Genomic DNA, 19,992 nt, shown 5'->3' with positions numbered 1-19,992 from the left:
TAAGCCACTCACCACCCTCACTCCCCACACCCTTTAATATCCTACGCATTCGCATCCCACTCTCCCCCTCAATTCCCACACCCATTAATATCCTACCAAGACTAATCCCACTCGCCCCCTCAATCCCCACTTGCTTTAATATCCCAACAAGTCTAATCCTAATCTCCCCTTATCTCCCTGCACCCTTCAATATCCCACACAGTCTAATCCCACTCTCCCCTCCCTCCCCGCACCCTTTAATGTCCCACTCAGTCTAATCCCACTCATCCCTCAATCCCCAAACCAATTAATATGACACCCAGTCTAATCCCACTTTCCCCCTCACTCCCCACATCCTATAATATCCCACCCAGTCTAATCCCAATCACCCCTCGCTCCACGCACCCTTTAACCTCCCATCCAGTCTAATCCCACTCTCCTCCTCACTCGCCGCACCATTAAATATCCAACCCAGTCTAATCCCACTCTCTCCCTCACTCCCGGCTCAATTTAATATCGCACTCAGTCTAATAACATTCTCCCTCTCACTCCCCGGAAACTTTAGTAAACAACCCAGTCTAATCCCACTCCCCCCCACACTCCCCGCACCATTTAATATCCCACCCAGTCTAGTCCCACACTGCCCCTCTCTCCCTGCACCTTGTAATATTACACCCAATCTAATCCCATCCTCCCCCTCACAGCCGCAGCATTTTAATATCCCACCCAGTCTAATCTCACTCTGCCCCTCACTCCCCACATCCTATAATATGCCACCCGGTCTAAGCCACTCACCCACTCACTCCCCACACCCTTTAATATCCTACCCAGTCTAATCCCACTCTCCCCCTCAATTCCCAACCCATTAATATCCTACCAAGACTAATCCCACTCGCCCCCTCAATCCCCACTTGCTTTAATATCCCAACAAGTCTAATCCTACTCTCCCCTTATCTCCCCGCACCCTTCAATATCCCACCCAGTCTAATCCCACTCTCCCCCTCCCTCCCCGCGCCCTTTAATGTCCCACTCAGTCTAATCCCACTCATCGCTCATTCCCCACTCCATTTAATATACCACCCAGTCTAATCCCACTCTCCCCGCTCACTCCCCACATCCTTTAATATGATACGCAGTCTAATACCACTCTCTATCTCATTCCCCTCACCCTTTAAAATCCCACCCAGTCTAATCCCACTGTCCCCCTCACTACCCGCACCCTTTAATATCCCATCCAGTCTAATCCCACCCTCCCCGTCTCTCCGTGTAATATCCCACCCAGTCTAATCCCATTCTACCCCTCACTGCCTGCACCCTTCAATATCCCACCAAGTCTAATCCCATTCTTCCCCTCACTCACCGCACCCTTTAATATCCCACCCAGTCTAATCCCACTCTCCCCCTCACTCCCCGATCCCTTTAATATCCCACCCAGTCTAATCCCACTCTTCCCCTCACTCCCCGCACCCTTTTAATATCCCACCCAGTCTAATCTCACTCTGCACCTCATTCCCCACATCCTATAAAATGCCACCCAGTCTAAACCCCATCTCCCCCTCACTCCCCACACTCTTTAATATCCTACCCAGTCTAACCCACTCTCCCACTCACTCCCCACACCCTTTAATATCCTACCCAGTCTAATCCCATTCTCCCCCTCAATTCCCACACCCATTAATACCCTACCAAGTCTAATCCCACTCACCCCCTCAATCCCAACTTCCTTTAATATCCCAACAAATCTAATCCTATTCTCCCCCTAACTCCCCACAGCCTTCAATATCCCACCCAGTCTAATCCCACTCTCCCCTCCCTCCCCGCACCCTTTAATGTCCGACCCAGTCTAATCACACACTCTTCCTCACTCGCTGCACCATTAAATATCCAACCCAGTCTAACCCACTCTCTCCCTCTCTCCCCACAACCTTTAATATTCTACCCAGTCTAATCCCATTCTCCCCATCAATTCCCACACCCATTAATATCCTACCAAGTCTAATCCCACTCGCCCCCTCAATCCCCACTTCCTTTAATATCCCAACAAGTTTAATCCTACTCTCCCCCTAACTCCCCGCACCCTTCAATATCCCACCCAGTCTAATCCCACTCTCCCCTCCCTCCCCGCACACTTTAAAGTCCGACTCAGTCTAATCCCACTCATCCCTCATTCCCCAAACCACTTAATATGACACCCTGTCTAATCCCACCTTTCCCCTCACTCCCCACATCCTATAAAATACCACCCAGTCTAGTCCCACTCACCCCTCACTCCACGCACCCTTTAACCTCCCATCCAGTCTAATCCCACACTCCTCCTCACTCGCTGCACCATTAACTATCCAACCCAGTCTAATCCCACTCCCTCCCTCTCTCCCCGCACCGTTTAATATCCCACCCAGTCTAATCCCACTCTCTCCCTCACTCCCGGCTCAATTTAATATCGCACCCAGTCTAATACCACTCTCCCTCTCACTCCCCGGAAACTTCAGTAAACCACCCAGTCTAATCCCACTCTCCCCCTCACTCCCCGCACCATTTAATATCCCACCCAGTCTAATCCCACACTCCCCCTCACTCCCCGCAGCCTTTAATATCCCACCCAATCTAATCTCACTCCACATCCAATAATATGCCACCCAGTCTAAACCCAATCTCCCTCTCATTCCCCAAAATCTTTAATATCCTACCCAGTCTAAGCCACTCACCACCCTCACTCCCCACACCCTTTAATATCCTACGCATTCGCATCCCACTCTCCCCCTCAATTCCCACACCCATTAATATCCTACCAAGTCTAATCCCACTCGCCCCCTCAATCCCCACTTCCTTTAATATCCCAACAAGTTTAATCCTACTCTCCCCCTAACTCCCCGCACCCTTCAATATCCCACCCAGTCTAATCCCACTCTCCCCTCCCTCCCCGCACACTTTAAAGTCCGACTCAGTCTAATCCCACTCATCCCTCATTCCCCAAACCACTTAATATGACACCCTGTCTAATCCCACCTTTCCCCTCACTCCCCACATCCTATAAAATACCACCCAGTCTAGTCCCACTCACCCCTCACTCCACGCACCCTTTAACCTCCATCCAGTCTAATCCCACACTCCTCCTCACTCGCTGCACCATTAACTATCCAACCCAGTCTAATCCCACTCCCTCCCTCTCTCCCCGCACCGTTTAATATCCCACCCAGTCTAATCCCACTCTCTCCCTCACTCCCGGCTCAATTTAATATCGCACCCAGTCTAATACCACTCTCCCTCTCACTCCCCGGAAACTTCAGTAAACCACCCAGTCTAATCCCACTCTCCCCCTCACTCCCCGCACCATTTAATATCCCACCCAGTCTAATCCCACACTCCCCCTCACTCCCCGCAGCCTTTAATATCCCACCCAATCTAATCTCACTCCACATCCAATAATATGCCACCCAGTCTAAACCCAATCTCCCTCTCATTCCCCAAAATCTTTAATATCCTACCCAGTCTAAGACACTCACCACCCTCACTCCCCCACCCTTTAATATCCTACGCATTCGCATCCCACTCTCCCCCTCAATTCCCACACCCATTAATATCCTACCAAGACTAATCCCACTCGCCCCCTCAATCCCCACTTGCTTTAATATCCCAACAAGTCTAATCCTAATCTCCCCTTATCTCCCTGCACCCTTCAATATCCCACCCAGTCTAATCCCACTCTCCCCTCCCTCCCCGCACCCTTTAATGTCCCACTCAGTCTAATCCCACTCATCCCTCATTCCCCAAACCATTTAATATGACACCCAGTCTAATCCCACTTTCCCCCTCACTCCCCACATCCTATAATATCCCACCCAGTCTAATCCCAATCACCCCTCGCTCCACCCACCCTTTAACCTCCCATCCAGTCTAATCCCACTCTCCTCCTCACTCGCCGCACCATTAAATATCCAACCCAGTCTAATCCCACTCTCTCCCTCACTCCCGGCTCAATTTAATATCGCACTCAGTCTAATAACATTCTCCCTCTCACTCCCCGGAAACTTTAGTAAACAACCCAGTCTAATCCCACTCCCCCCCACACTCCCCGCACCATTTAATATCCCACCCAGTCTAGTCCCACACTGCCCCTCTCTCCCCGCACCTTGTAATATTACACCCTATCTAATCCCATCCTCCCCCTCACAGCCGCAGCATTTTAATATCCCACCCAGTCTAATCTCACTCTGCCCCTCACTCCCCACATCCTATAATATGCCACCCGGTCTAAGCCACTCACCCACTCACTCCCCACACCCTTTAATATCCTACCCAGTCTAATCCCACTCTCCCCCTCAATTCCCAACCCATTAATATCCTACCAAGACTAATCCCACTCGCCCCCTCAATCCCCACTTGCTTTAATATCCCAACAAGTCTAATCCTACTCTCCCCTTATCTCCCCGCACCCTTCAATATCCCACCCAGTCTAATCCCACTCTCCCCCTCCCTCCCCGCGCCCTTTAATGTCCCACTCAGTCTAATCCCACTCATCGCTCATTCCCCACTCCATTTAATATACCACCCAGTCTAATCCCACTCTCCCCGCTCACTCCCCACATCCTTTAATATGATACGCAGTCTAATACCACTCTCTATCTCATTCCCCTCACCCTTTAAAATCCCACCCAGTCTAATCCCACTGTCCCCCTCACTACCCGCACCCTTTAATATCCCACCCAGTCTAATCCCACCCTCCCCGTCTCTCCGTGTAATATCCCACCCAGTCTAATCCCATTCTACCCCTCACTGCCTGCACCCTTCAATATCCCACCAAGTCTAATCCCACTCTTCCCCTCACTCACCGCACCCTTTAATATCCCACCCAGTCTAATCCCACTCTCCCCCTCACTCCCCGATCCCTTTAATATCCCACCCAGTCTAATCCCACTCTTCCCCTCACTCCCCGCACCCTTTTAATATCCCACCCAGTCTAATCTCACTCTGCACCTCATTCCCCACATCCTATAAAATGCCACCCAGTCTAAACCCCATCTCCCCCTCACTCCCCACACTCTTTAATATCCTACCCAGTCTAACCCACTCTCCCACTCACTCCCCACACCCTTTAATATCCTACCCAGTCTAATCCCATTCTCCCCCTCAATTCCCACACCCATTAATACTCTACCAAGTCTAATCCCACTCACCCCCTCAATCCCAACTTCCTTTAATATCCCAACAAATCTAATCCTACTCTCCCCCTAACTCCCCACAGCCTTCAATATCCCACCCAGTCTAATCCCACTCTCCCCTCCCTCCCCGCACCCTTTAATGTCCGACCCAGTCTAATCACACACTCTTCCTCACTCGCTGCACCATTAAATATCCAACCCAGTCTAACCCACTCTCTCCCTCTCTCCCCACAACCTTTAATATTCTACCCAGTCTAATCCCATTCTCCCCATCAATTCCCACACCCATTAATATCCTACCAAGTCTAATCCCACTCGCCCCCTCAATCCCCACTTCCTTTAATATCCCAACAAGTTTAATCCTACTCTCCCCCTAACTCCCCGCACCCTTCAATATCCCACCCAGTCTAATCCCACTCTCCCCTCCCTCCCCGCACACTTTAAAGTCCGACTCAGTCTAATCCCACTCATCCCTCATTCCCCAAACCACTTAATATGACACCCTGTCTAATCCCACCTTTCCCCTCACTCCCCACATCCTATAAAATACCACCCAGTCTAGTCCCACTCACCCCTCACTCCACGCACCCTTTAACCTCCCATCCAGTCTAATCCCACACTCCTCCTCACTCGCTGCACCATTAACTATCCAACCCAGTCTAATCCCACTCCCTCCCTCTCTCCCCGCACCGTTTAATATCCCACCCAGTCTAATCCCACTCTCTCCCTCACTCCCGGCTCAATTTAATATCGCACCCAGTCTAATACCACTCTCCCTCTCACTCCCCGGAAACTTCAGTAAACCACCCAGTCTAATCCCACTCTCCCCCTCACTCCCCGCACCATTTAATATCCCACCCAGTCTAATCCCACACTCCCCCTCACTCCCCGCAGCCTTTAATATCCCACCCAATCTAATCTCACTCCACATCCAATAATATGCCACCCAGTCTAAACCCAATCTCCCTCTCATTCCCCAAAATCTTTAATATCCTACCCAGTCTAAGCCACTCACCACCCTCACTCCCCACACCCTTTAATATCCTACGCATTCGCATCCCACTCTCCCCCTCAATTCCCACACCCATTAATATCCTACCAAGTCTAATCCCACTCGCCCCCTCAATCCCCACTTCCTTTAATATCCCAACAAGTTTAATCCTACTCTCCCCCTAACTCCCCGCACCCTTCAATATCCCACCCAGTCTAATCCCACTCTCCCCTCCCTCCCCGCACACTTTAAAGTCCGACTCAGTCTAATCCCACTCATCCCTCATTCCCCAAACCACTTAATATGACACCCTGTCTAATCCCACCTTTCCCCTCACTCCCCACATCCTATAAAATACCACCCAGTCTAGTCCCACTCACCCCTCACTCCACGCACCCTTTAACCTCCCATCCAGTCTAATCCCACTCTCCTCCTCACTCGCCGCACCATTAAATATCCAACCCAGTCTAATCCCACTCTCTCCCTCACTCCCGGCTCAATTTAATATCGCACTCAGTCTAATAACATTCTCCCTCTCACTCCCCGGAAACTTTAGTAAACAACCCAGTCTAATCCCACTCCCCCCCACACTCCCCGCACCATTTAATATCCCACCCAGTCTAGTCCCACACTGCCCCTCTCTCCCCGCACCTTGTAATATTACACCCAATCTAATCCCATCCTCCCCCTCACAGCCGCAGCATTTTAATATCCCACCCAGTCTAATCTCACTCTGCCCCTCACTCCCCACATCCTATAATATGCCACCCGGTCTAAGCCACTCACCCACTCACTCCCCACACCCTTTAATATCCTACCCAGTCTAATCCCACTCTCCCCCTCAATTCCCAACCCATTAATATCCTACCAAGACTAATCCCACTCGCCCCCTCAATCCCCACTTGCTTTAATATCCCAACAAGTCTAATCCTACTCTCCCCTTATCTCCCCGCACCCTTCAATATCCCACCCAGTCTAATCCCACTCTCCCCCTCCCTCCCCGCGCCCTTTAATGTCCCACTCAGTCTAATCCCACTCATCGCTCATTCCCCACTCCATTTAATATGCCACCCAGTCTAATCCCACTTCCCCCTCACTCCGCACATCCTTTAATATCCTACCCAGTCTAATCCCACTCTCCTCCTCACTCCCCGCACCCTTTAACCTCCCATCCAGTCTAATCCCACTCTCCTCCTCACTCGCTGCACCGTTAAATATCCAACCCAGTCTAATTCCACTCTCTCCCTCACTACCCGCACCCTTCAGTATCCCACCCAGTCTAATCCCACCCTCCCTCTCTCTCCCTGCTACCTTTAATATCCCACCCAGTCTAATCCCATTCTACCCCTCACTCCCTGCATCCTTCGATATCCCACCCAGTCTAATCAAACTCTCACCCTCACTCCCTGCACCGTTAAATATCCCACCCAGTCTAATCACCCTCGCCCCTTCATTCCCCGCTAACTTTAATATCAAACCCAGTCAAATCCCAATCTCTCCATCTCTCCGCACTCCGTTTGAAATCCCACCCAGTCTAATCCCACTCTCTCCCTCACTCCCTGCTCCCTTTAATATCGCACCCAGTCAAAACCCACTCTCCCCTCACTCCCTGCACCGTTAAATATCCCACCCAGTCTAATCACTCTCGCCCCTTCACTCCCCGCTAACTTTAAAATCCCATCCAGTCTAATCCCACTCTCCCCTAACTCCCCACACCCTTTAATATACAACCAAGCCTAATCCCCATTACCTCCCTCTCACCGAAGCCTTTACTATGCCACCCAGTCTAATTCCACTCTCTCCCTCATTCCCTCACCCTTTAATATCCCACGCAGTATAATCCCACTCTCACTCTCACTCTCCGGAACATTTAGTATACCATCCAGTCTAATCCCACTCTCCCCGCTCACTCCCCACATCCTTTAATATGATACGCAGTCTAATACCACTCTCTATCTCATTCCCCTCACCCTTTAAAATCCCACCCAGTCTAATCCCACTGTCCCCCTCACTACCCGCACCCTTTAATATCCCATCCAGTCTAATCCCACCCTCCCCGTCTCTCCGTGTAATATCCCACCCAGTCTAATCCCATTCTACCCCTCACTGCCTGCACCCTTCAATATCCCACCAAGTCTAATCCCACTCTTCCCCTCACTCACCGCACCCTTTAATATCCCACCCAGTCTAATCCCACTCTCCCCCTCACTCCCCGATCCCTTTAATATCCCACCCAGTCTAATCCCACTCTTCCCCTCACTCCCCGCACCCTTTTAATATCCCACCCAGTCTAATCTCACTCTGCACCTCATTCCCCACATCCTATAAAATGCCACCCAGTCTAAACCCCATCTCCCCCTCACTCCCCACACTCTTTAATATCCTACCCAGTCTAACCCACTCTCCCACTCACTCCCCACACCCTTTAATATCCTACCCAGTCTAATCCCACCCTCCCCCTCAATTCCCACACCCATTAATACCCTACCAAGTCTAATCCCACTCACCCCCTCAATCCCAACTTCCTTTAATATCCCAACAAATCTAATCCTACTCTCCCCCTAACTCCCCACAGCCTTCAATATCCCACCCAGTCAAATCCCACTCTCCCCCTCACTCCCCGCACTCTTTAATATCCCACCCAATCTAATCCCACTCTCCCCCTCACTCCCCGCCCCCTTTAATATCCCACCCAGTCTAATCCCACTCTCCCCTCCCTCCCCGCACCCTTTAATGTCCGACCCAGTCTAATCACACACTCTTCCTCACTCGCTGCACCATTAAATATCCAACCCAGTCTAACCCACTCTCTCCCTCTCTCCCCACAACCTTTAATATTCTACCCAGTCTAATCCCATTCTCCCCATCAATTCCCACACCCATTAATATCCTACCAAGTCTAATCCCACTCGCCCCCTCAATCCCCACTTCCTTTAATATCCCAACAAGTCTAATCCTACTCTCCCCCTAACTCCCCGCACCCTTCAATATCCCACCCAGTCTAATCCCACTCTCCCCTCCCTCCCCGCACACTTTAAAGTCCGACTCAGTCTAATCCCACTCATCCCTCATTCCCCAAACCACTTAATATGACACCCTGTCTAATCCCACCTTTCCCCTCACTCCCCACATCCTATAAAATACCACCCAGTCTAGTCCCACTCACCCCTCACTCCACGCACCCTTTAACCTCCCATCCAGTCTAATCCCACACTCCTCCTCACTCGCTGCACCATTAACTATCCAACCCAGTCTAATCCCACTCCCTCCCTCTCTCCCCGCACCGTTTAATATCCCACCCAGTCTAATCCCACTCTCTCCCTCACTCCCGGCTCAATTTAATATCGCACCCAGTCTAATACCACTCTCCCTCTCACTCCCCGGAAACTTCAGTAAACCACCCAGTCTAATCCCACTCTCCCCCTCACTCCCCGCACCATTTAATGTCCCACCCAGTCTAATCCCACACTCCCCCTCACTCCCCGCAGCCTTTAATATCCCACACAATCTAATCTCACTCCACATCCAATAATATGCCACCCAGTCTAAACCCAATCTCCCTCTCATTCCCCAAAATCTTTAATATCCTACCCAGTCTAAGCCACTCACCACCCTCACTCCCCACACCCTTTAATATCCTACGCATTCGCATCCCACTCTCCCCCTCAATTCCCACACCCATTAATATCCTACCAAGACTAATCCCACTCGCCCCCTCAATCCCCACTTGCTTTAATATCCCAACAAGTCTAATCCTAATCTCCCCTTATCTCCCTGCACCCTTCAATATCCCACCCAGTCTAATCCCACTCTCCCCTCCCTCCCCGCACCCTTTAATGTCCCACTCAGTCTAATCCCACTCATCCCTCATTCCCCAAACCATTTAATATGACACCCAGTCTAATCCCACTTTCCCCCTCACTCCCCACATCCTATAATATCCCACCCAGTCTAATCCCAATCACCCCTCGCTCCACGCACCCTTTAACCTCCCATCCAGTCTAATCCCACTCTCCTCCTCACTCGCCGCACCATTAAATATCCAACCCAGTCTAATCCCACTCTCTCCCTCACTCCCGGCTCAATTTAATATCGCACTCAGTCTAATAACATTCTCCCTCTCACTCCCCGGAAACTTTAGTAAACAACCCAGTCTAATCCCACTCCCCCCCACACTCCCCGCACCATTTAATATCCCACCCAGTCTAGTCCCACACTGCCCCTCTCTCCCCGCACCTTGTAATATTACACCCAATCTAATCCCACCCTCCCCCTCACAGCCGCACCATTTTAATATCCCACCCAGTCTAATCTCACTCTGCCCCTCACTCCCCACATCCTATAATATGCCACCCAGTCTAAGCCACTCACCCACTCACTCCCCACACCCTTTAATATCCTACCCAGTCTAATCCCACTCTCCCCCTCAATTCCCAACCCATTAATATCCTACCAAGACTAATCCCACTCGCCCCCTCAATCCCCACTTGCTTTAATATCCCAACAAGTCTAATCCTACTCTCCCCTTATCTCCCCGCACCCTTCAATATCCCACCCAGTCTAATTCCACTCTCCCCCTCACTCCCCGCGCCCTTTAATGTCCCACTCAGTCTAATCCCACTCATCGCTCATTCCCCACTCCATTTAATATGCCACCCAGTCTAATCCCACTTCCCCCTCACTCCGTACATCCTTTAATATCCTACCCAGTCTAATCCCACTCTCCCCCTCATTCCCCGCACCCTTTAACCTCCCATCCAGTCTAATCCCACTCTCCTCCTCACTCACTGCACCGTTAAGTATCCAACCCAGTCTAATCCCACTCTCTCCCTAACTCCCCGCACCCTTCAGTATCCCACCCAGTCTAATCCCACCCCTCCCACTCTCTCCCTGCTACCTTTAATATCCCACCCAGTCTAATCCCATTCTACCCCTCACTCCCTGCATCCTTCAATATCCCACCCAGTCTAATCAAACTGTCCCCCTCACTCCCTGCACTGTTAAATATCCCACCCAGTCTAATCACCCTCGCCCTTTCACTCCCCGCTAACTTTAATATCCAACCCAGTCAAATCCCACTCTCTCCATCTCTCCCCGCTCCGTTTGAAATCCCACCCAGTCTAATCCCACTCTCTCCCTCACTCCCGGCTCAATTTAATATCGCACTCAGTCTAATACCACTCTCCCTCTCACTCCCCGCACCATTTAATATCCCACCCAGTCTAATCCCATTCTACCCCTCACTCCCTGCACCCTTCAATATACCACCCAGTCTAATCCCACTCTTCCCCTCACTCCCCGCACCCTTTTAATATCCCACCCAGTCAAATTTGACTCTGCACCTCATTCCGCACATCCTATAAAATGCCACCCAGTCTTAACCCCATCTCCCCCTCACTCCCCACACTCTTTAATATACTACTCAGTCTAAGCCACTCACCCACTCACTCCCCACACCCTTTAATATACTACCCAGTCTAATCCGACTCTCCCCCTCAATTCCCAACCCATTAATATCCTACCAAGACTAATCCCACTCGACCCCTCAATCCCCACTTGCTTTAATATCCCAACAAATCTAATCCTACTCTCCCCTTATCTCCCCGCACCCTTCAATATCCCACCCAGTCTAATCCCACTCTTCCCCTCACTCACCACACCCTTTAATGTCCCACTCAGTCTAATCCCACGTTCCCCCTCACTCACCACACCCTTCAATATCCCACCCAGTCTAATCCCACTCTCCAGCTCACTGCTGCCACCCTTTTAATATCCCACCCAGTCAAATTTCACTCTGCACCTCATTCCGCACATCCTATAAAATGCCACCCAGTCTTAACCCCGTCTCCCCCTCACTCCCCACAGTCTATAATATCCATCCAGTCTAACCCAATCTCCCACTCACTCCCCCACACCCTTTAATATCCTATCCAGTCTAATCCCACTCGCCCCCTCAATCCCCACTTGCTTTAATATCCCAACAAGTCTAATCCTAATCTCCCCTTATCTCCCCGCATCCTTCAATATCCCACCGAGTCTAATCCCACTCTCCTCTCCCTCCCCGCACCCTTTAATGTCCCACTCAGTCTAATCCCACTCATCCCTCATTCCCCAAACCATTTAATATGACAACCAGTCTAATCCCACTTTCCCCCTCACTCCTCACATCCTATAATATCCCACCCAGTCTAATCCCACTCACCCCTCACTCCACGCACCCTTTAACCTCCCATCCAGTCTAATCCCACTCTCCTCCTCACTCGCTGCACCATTAAATATCCAACCCAGTCTAATCCCAATCTCTCCCTCTCTCCCCGCACCGTTTAATATCCCACCCCGTCTAATCCCACTCTCTCCCTCACTCCCGGCTCAATTTAATGTCGCACCCAGTGTAATACCACTCTCCCTCTCACTCCACGGAAACTTTAGTAAACCACCCAGTCTAATCCCACTCTCCCCCTCACTCCCCGCACCATTTAATATCCCACCCAGTCTAATCCCACACTCCCCCTTTCTCCCCGCACCCTTTAATATTACACCCAATCTAATCCCACCCTCCCCCTCACAGCCGCACCATTTTAATATCCCACCCAGTCTAATCTCACTCTGCCCCTCATTCCCCACATCCTATAATATGCCACCCAGTCTAAACCCAAACTCCCCGTCACTCCCCACACTCTTTAATATCCTACCCAGTCTAAGCCAAGCACCCACTCACTCCCCACACCCTTTAATATCCTACCCAGTCTAATCCCACTCTCCCCCTCAATTCCCACACCCATTAATATCCTACCAAGACTAATCCCACTCGCCCCCTCAATCCCCACTTGCTTTAATATCCCAACAAGTCTAATCCTACTCTCCCCCTAACTCCCCGCACCCTTCAATATCCCCCCCAGTCTAATCTCACTCTGCACCTCATTCCCCACATCCTATAAAATGCCACACAGTCTAAACCCTATCTCCCTCTCACTCCCCACACTCTTTAATATCCTACCCAGTCTAAGCCACTCACCACCCTCACTCCCCACACCCTTTAATGTCCAACTCAGTCTAATCCCACTCATCCCTCATTCCCCAAACCATTTAATATGACACCCAGTCTAATCCCACTTTCCCCCTCACTCCCCACATTCTATAATATCCCACCCAGTCTAATCCCACTCACCCCTCACTCCACGCACCCTTTAACCTCCCATCCAGTCTAATCCCACTCTCCTCCTCACTCGCCGCACCATTAAATATCCCACCCCGTCTAATCCCACTCTCTCCCTCTCTCCCCGCACCGTTTAATATCCTACCCAGTCAAATCCCACTCTCTCCCTCTCTCCCCGCTCCGTTTGAAATCCCACCCAGTCTAATCCCACTCTCTCCCTCACTCCCTGCTCCCTTTAATATCGCACCCAGTCGAATCCCACTCTCTCCCTCACTCCCGGCTCAATTTAATATCGCACCCAGTCTAATCCCACTCTCTCCCTCACTCACGGCTCAATTTAATATCGCACCCAGTCTAATCCCACTCTCCCTCTCACTCCCCGGAAACTTTAGTAAACCACCCATGCTAATCCCACTCTCCCCCTCACTCCCTGCACCATTTAATATCCCACCCAGTCTAATCCCACACTCCCCCTCTCTCCCCGCACCCTTTAATATTACACCCAATCTAATCCCACCATCCCCCTCACAGCCGCACCATTTAATATCCCACCCAGTCTAATCTCACTCTGCCCCTCATTCCCCACATCCTATAATATGCCACCCAGTCTAAACCCAATCTCCCCCTCACTCCCCACACTCTTTAATATACTACCCAGTCTAATCCCACTCTCCCCCTCAATTCCCAAACACATTAATATCCTACCAAGACTAATCCCACTCGCCCCCTCAATCCCCACTTGCTTTAATATCCCAACAAGTCTAATCCTACTCTCCCCTTATCTCCCCGCACCCTTCAATATCCCACCCAGTCTAATCCCACTCTCCCCCTCCCTCCCCGCACCCTTTAATGTCCCACTCAGTCTAATCCCACTCATCGCTCATTCCCCACTCCATTTAATATGCCACCCAGTCTAATCCCACTTTCCCCCTCACTCCGCACATCCTTTAATATCCTACCCAGTCTAATCCCACTCTCCCCCTCATTCCCCGCACCCTTTAACCTCCCATCCAGTCTCATCCCACTCTCCTCCTCACTCGCTGCACCGTTAAATATCCAACCCAGTCTAATCCCACTCTGTCCCTCTCTCCCCGCACCGTTTAATATCCCACCCAGTCTAATCCCACTCTCTCCCTCTTTCCCTGCTCCCTTTAATATCGCACCCAGTCTAATACCACTCTCCCTCTCACTTCCCAGAACCTTTATTAAACCACCCAGTCTAATCCCACACTCGCCTTCACTCCCCGCACCATTTAATATCCCACCCAGTCTAATCCCACACTCGCCTTCACACCCCGCACCATTTTAATATCCCACCCAGTCTAATCTCACTCTGCCCCTCATTCCCCACATCCTATAATATGCCACCCAGTCTAAACCCAATCTCCCCCTCACTCCCCACACTCTTTAATATACTACCCAGTCTAATCCCACTCTCCCCCTCAATTCCCACACCCATTAATATCCAACCAAGTCTAATCCCACACGCCCCCTCAATCCACACTTCCTTTAATATCCCAACAAGTCTAATCCTACTCTCCCCCTAACTCCCCGCACCCTTCAATATCCCACCCAGTCTAATCCCACTCTCCCCTCCCTCCCCGCACCCTTTAATGTCCGACTCAGTCTAATCCCACTCATCCCTCATTCCCCAAACCATTTAATATGACACCCATTCTAATCCCACTTTCCCCCTCACTCCCCACATCCTATAATATCCCACCCAGTCTAATCCCACTCACCCCTCACTCCACGCACCCTTTAACCTCCCATCCAGTCTAATCCCACTCTCCTCCTCACTCGCCGCACCATTAAATATCCAACCCAGTCTAATCCCACTCTCTCCCTCTCTCCCCGCACCGTTTAATATCCCACCCAGTCTAATCCCACTCTCTCCCTCACTCCCGCCTCAATTTAATATCGCACCCAGTCTAATAACACTCTCCCTCTCACTCCCCGGAAACTTTAGTAAACCACCCAGCCTAATCCCACTCTCCCCCTCACTCCCTGCACCATTTAATATCCCACCCAGTCTAATCCCACACTCCCCCTCACTCCCCGCACCCTTTAATATCCCACCCAATCTAATCCCACCCTCCCCCTCACACCAGCACCATTTTAATATCCCACCCAGTCTAATCTCACTCTGCACCTCATTCCCCACATCCTATAAAATGCCACCCAGTCTAAACCCCATCTCCCCCTCACTCCCCACACTCTTTAATATCCTACCCAGTCTAAGCGACTCACCACCCTCACTCCCCACACCCTTTAATATCCTACACAGTCTAATCCCATTCTCCCCCTCAATTCCCACACCCTTTAATATCCTACCAAGTCTAATCCCACTCGCCCCCTCAATCCCCGCTTCCTTTAATATCCCAACAAGTCTAATCCAACTCTCCCCCTAACTCCCCGCACCCTTCAATATCCCACCCAGTCTAATCCCACTCTCCCCTCCCTCCCCGCACCCTTTAATGTCCAACTCAGTCTAATCCCACTCATCCCTCATTCCCCAAACCATTTAATATGACACCCAGTCTAATCCCACTTTCCCCCTCACTCCCCACATTCTATAATATCCCACCCAGTCTAATCCCACTCACCCCTCACTCCACGCACCCTTTAACCTCCCATCCAGTCTAATCCCACTCTCCTCCTCACTCGCCGCACCATTAAATATCCAACCCAGTCTAATCCCACTCTCTCCCTCACTCCCGGCTCAATTTAATATCGCACTCAGTCTAATAACATTCTCCCTCTCACTCCCCGGAAACTTTAGTAAACAACCCAGTCTAATCCCACTCCCCCCCACGCTCCCCGCACCATTTAATATCCCACCCAGTCTAGTCCCACACTGCCCCTCTCTCCCCGCACCTTGTAATATTACACCCAATCTAATCCCATCCTCCCCCTCACAGCCGCAGCATTTTAATATCCCACCCAGTCTAATCTCACTCTGCCCCTCACTCCCCACATCCTATAATATGCCACCCGGTCTAAGCCACTCACCCACTCACTCCCCACACCCTTTAATATCCTACCCAGTCTAATCCCACTCTCCCCCTCAATTCCCAACCCATTAATATCCTACCAAGACTAATCCCACTCGCCCCCTCAATCCCCACTTGCTTTAATATCCCAACAAGTCTAATCCTACTCTCCCCTTATCTCCCCGCACCCTTCAATATCCCACCCAGTCTAATTCCACTCTCCCCCTCCCTCCCCGCGCCCTTTAATGTCCCACTCAGTCTAATCCCACTCATCGCTCATTCCCCACTCCATTTAATATGACACCCATTCTAATCCCACTTTCCCCCTCACTCCCCACATCCTATAATATCCCACCCAGTCTAATCCCACTCACCCCTCACTCCACGCACCCTTTAACCTCCCATCCAGTCTAATCCCACTCTCCTCCTCACTCGCCGCACCATTAAATATCCAACCCAGTCTAATGCCACTCTCTCCCTCTCTCCCCGCACCGTTTAATATCCCACCCAGTCTAATCCCACTCTCCCCCTCACTCCCGGCTCAATTTAATATCGCACCCAGTCTAATACCACTCTCCCTCTCACTTCCCGGAAACTTTAGTAAACCACCCAGTCTAATCCCAATCTCCCCTTAACTCCCCGCACCATTTAATATCCCACCCAGTCTAATCCCACACTCCCCCTCTCTCCCCGCGCCCTTTAATATTACACCCAATCCAATCCCACCCTCCTCCTCACAGCCGCACCATTTTAATATCCCACCCAGTCTAATCTCACTCTGCCCCTCATTCCCCACATCCTATAATATGCCACCCAGTCTAAACCCACTCTCCCCCTCACTCCCCACACTCTTTAATATACTACCCAGTCTAATCCCACTCGCCCCCTCAATCCCCACTTCCTTTAATATCCCAACAAGTCAAATCCTACTCTCCCCTTATCTCCCCGCACCCTTCAATATCCCACCCAGTCTAATCCCACTCTCCCCCTCACTCCGCACATTTTTTAATATCCTACCCAGACTAATCCCACTCTCCCCCTCATTCCCTGCACCCTTTAACCTCCCATCCAGTTTAATCCCACTCTCCTCTTCACTCGCTGCACCGTTAAATATCCAACCCAGTCTAATCCCACTCTCTCCCTAACTCCCCGCACCCTTCAGTATCCCACCCAGTCTAATCCCACTCTTCCCCTCACTCACCACACCCTTTAATATCCCACCCAGTCTAATCCCACTCTGCACCTCATTCTGCACATCCTGTAAAATGCCACCCAGTCTAAACCCCATCTCCCCCTCACTCACCACACTCTTTAATATCCTACCCAGTCTAACCCACTCTCCCACTCACTCCCCACACCCTTTAATATCCTACCCAGTCTAATCCCATTCTCCCCCTCAACTCCCACACCCATTAATATCCTACCAAGTCTAATCCCACTCGCCCCATCAATCCCCGCTTCCTTTAATATCCCAACAAGTCTAATCCTACTCTCCCCCTAACTCCCCGCACCCTTCAATATCCCACCCAGTCTAATCCCACTCTCCGCTCCCTCCCCGCACCCTTCTATGTCCGACTCAGTCTAAACCCACTCATCCCTCATTCCCCACTCCATTTAATATGCAACCCAGTCTAATCCCAATTCCCCCTCACTCCCCACATCCTATAATATCCCACCCAGTCTAATCCCAATCACCCCTCACTCCACGCACCCTTTAACCTCACATCCAGTCTAATCCCACTCTCCTCCTCACTCGCCGCACCATTAAATATCCAACACAGTCTAATCCCACTCTCTCCCTCACTCCCCGCACCGTATAATATCCAACCCAGTCAAATCCCACTCTCTCCCTCTCTCCCCGCTCCGTTTGAAATCCCACCCAGTCTAATCGCACTCTCTCCCTCACTCCCTGCTCCCTTTAATATCGCACCCAGTCGAATCCCACTCTCCCCCTCACTCCCTGCACCGTTAAATATCCCACCCAGTCTAATCACCCTCGCCCCTTCACACCCGCTAACTTTAATATCCCACCCAGTCTAATCCCACTCTCCCCTAACTCCCCACACCCTTTAATATACAACCCAGCCTAATCCCACGTTACCTCCCTCTCACCGAAGTCTTTACGATGCCACCCAGTCTAATTCCACTCTCAACCTCATTCCCTTACCCTTTAATATCCCACGCAGTCTAATCCCACTCTCACCAACACTCCAAGCGCCCATTATTATCCCACCCAGTCTAATACCACTCTCTCTCTCACTCCCCGGAACCTTTAGTATACCACCCAGTCTAATCCCACTCTCCCCCTCACTCCCCGCACCCTTTAATATCCCACCCAGTCTAATCCCACTCTGCCCCTCACTCACCACACCCTTTAATTTCCCACCCAGACTAATCCCCCTCTCCCCCTTACTACCCGCTCCTTTGAATGTCCCACCCAGTCTAATCCCACTCTCCCCGCTCACTCCCCACATCCTTTAATATGATACCCAGTCTAATCCCACTCTCTATCTCATTCCCCAAACCCTTTAATATCCCACCCAGTCTAATCCCACTCTCCCCCTCACTACCCGCACCATTTAATATCCCATCCAGTCTAATCCCACTCTCCCTCTCTCTCCCTGCACCGTTAAATATCCCTCCCAGTCTAATCCCCCTCCCCCCTAACTCCCCGCACCCTTCAGTATCCCACCCAGTCTAATCCCACCCTCCCCCTCTCTCACCACATCCTATACCATGCCACCCAGTCTAATCCCACTCTCTCCCTCACTCCCGCCTCAATTTAATATCGCACCCAGTCTAATACCACTCTCCCTCTCACTCCCCGGAAACTTTAGTAAACCACCCAGCCTAATCCCACTCTCCCCCTCACTCCCTGCACCATTTAATATCCCACCCAGTCTAATCCCACACTCCCCCTCACTCCCCGCACCCTTTAATATCCCACCCAATCTAATCCCACCCTCCCCCTCACACCAGCACCATTTTAATATCCCACCCAGTCTAATCTCACTCTGCACCTCATTCCCCACATCCTATAAAATGCCACCCAGTCTAAACCCCATCTCCCCCTCACTCCCCACACTCTTTAATATCCTACCCAGTCTAAGCGACTCACCACCCTCACTCCCCACACCCTTTAATATCCTACACAGTCTAATCCCATTCTCCCCCTCAATTCCCACACCCATTAATATCCTACCAAGTCTAATCCCACTCGCCCCCTCAATCCCCGCTTCCTTTAATATCCCAACAAGTCTAATCCAACTCTCCCCCTAACTCCCCGCACCCTTCAATATCCCACCCAGTCTAATCCCACTCTCCCCTCCCTCCCCGCACCCTTTAATGTCCAACTCAGTCTAATCCCACTCATCCCTCATTCCCCAAACCATTTAATATGACACCCAGTCTAATCCCACTTTCCCCCTCACTCCCCACATTCTATAATATCCCACCCAGTCTAATCCCACTCACCCCTCACTCCACGCACCCTTTAACCTCCCATCCAGTCTAATCCCACTCTCCTCCTCACTCGCCGCACCATTAAATATCCAACCCAGTCTAATCCCACTCTCTCCCTCACTCCCGGCTCAATTTAATATCGCACTCAGTCTAATAACATTCTCCCTCTCACTCCCCGGAAACTTTAGTAAACAACCCAGTCTAATCCCACTCCCCCCCACACTCCCCGCACCATTTAATATCCCACCCAGT

The sequence above is a fragment of the Carcharodon carcharias genome (genome assembly GCF_017639515.1).
Source record: "Carcharodon carcharias isolate sCarCar2 chromosome 39 unlocalized genomic scaffold, sCarCar2.pri SUPER_39_unloc_10, whole genome shotgun sequence".
Lineage (NCBI taxonomy): Eukaryota > Metazoa > Chordata > Chondrichthyes > Lamniformes > Lamnidae > Carcharodon > Carcharodon carcharias.
The sequence above is the reverse complement of the archived record's forward strand: the minus strand, read 5'-3'. Positions refer to the sequence as shown.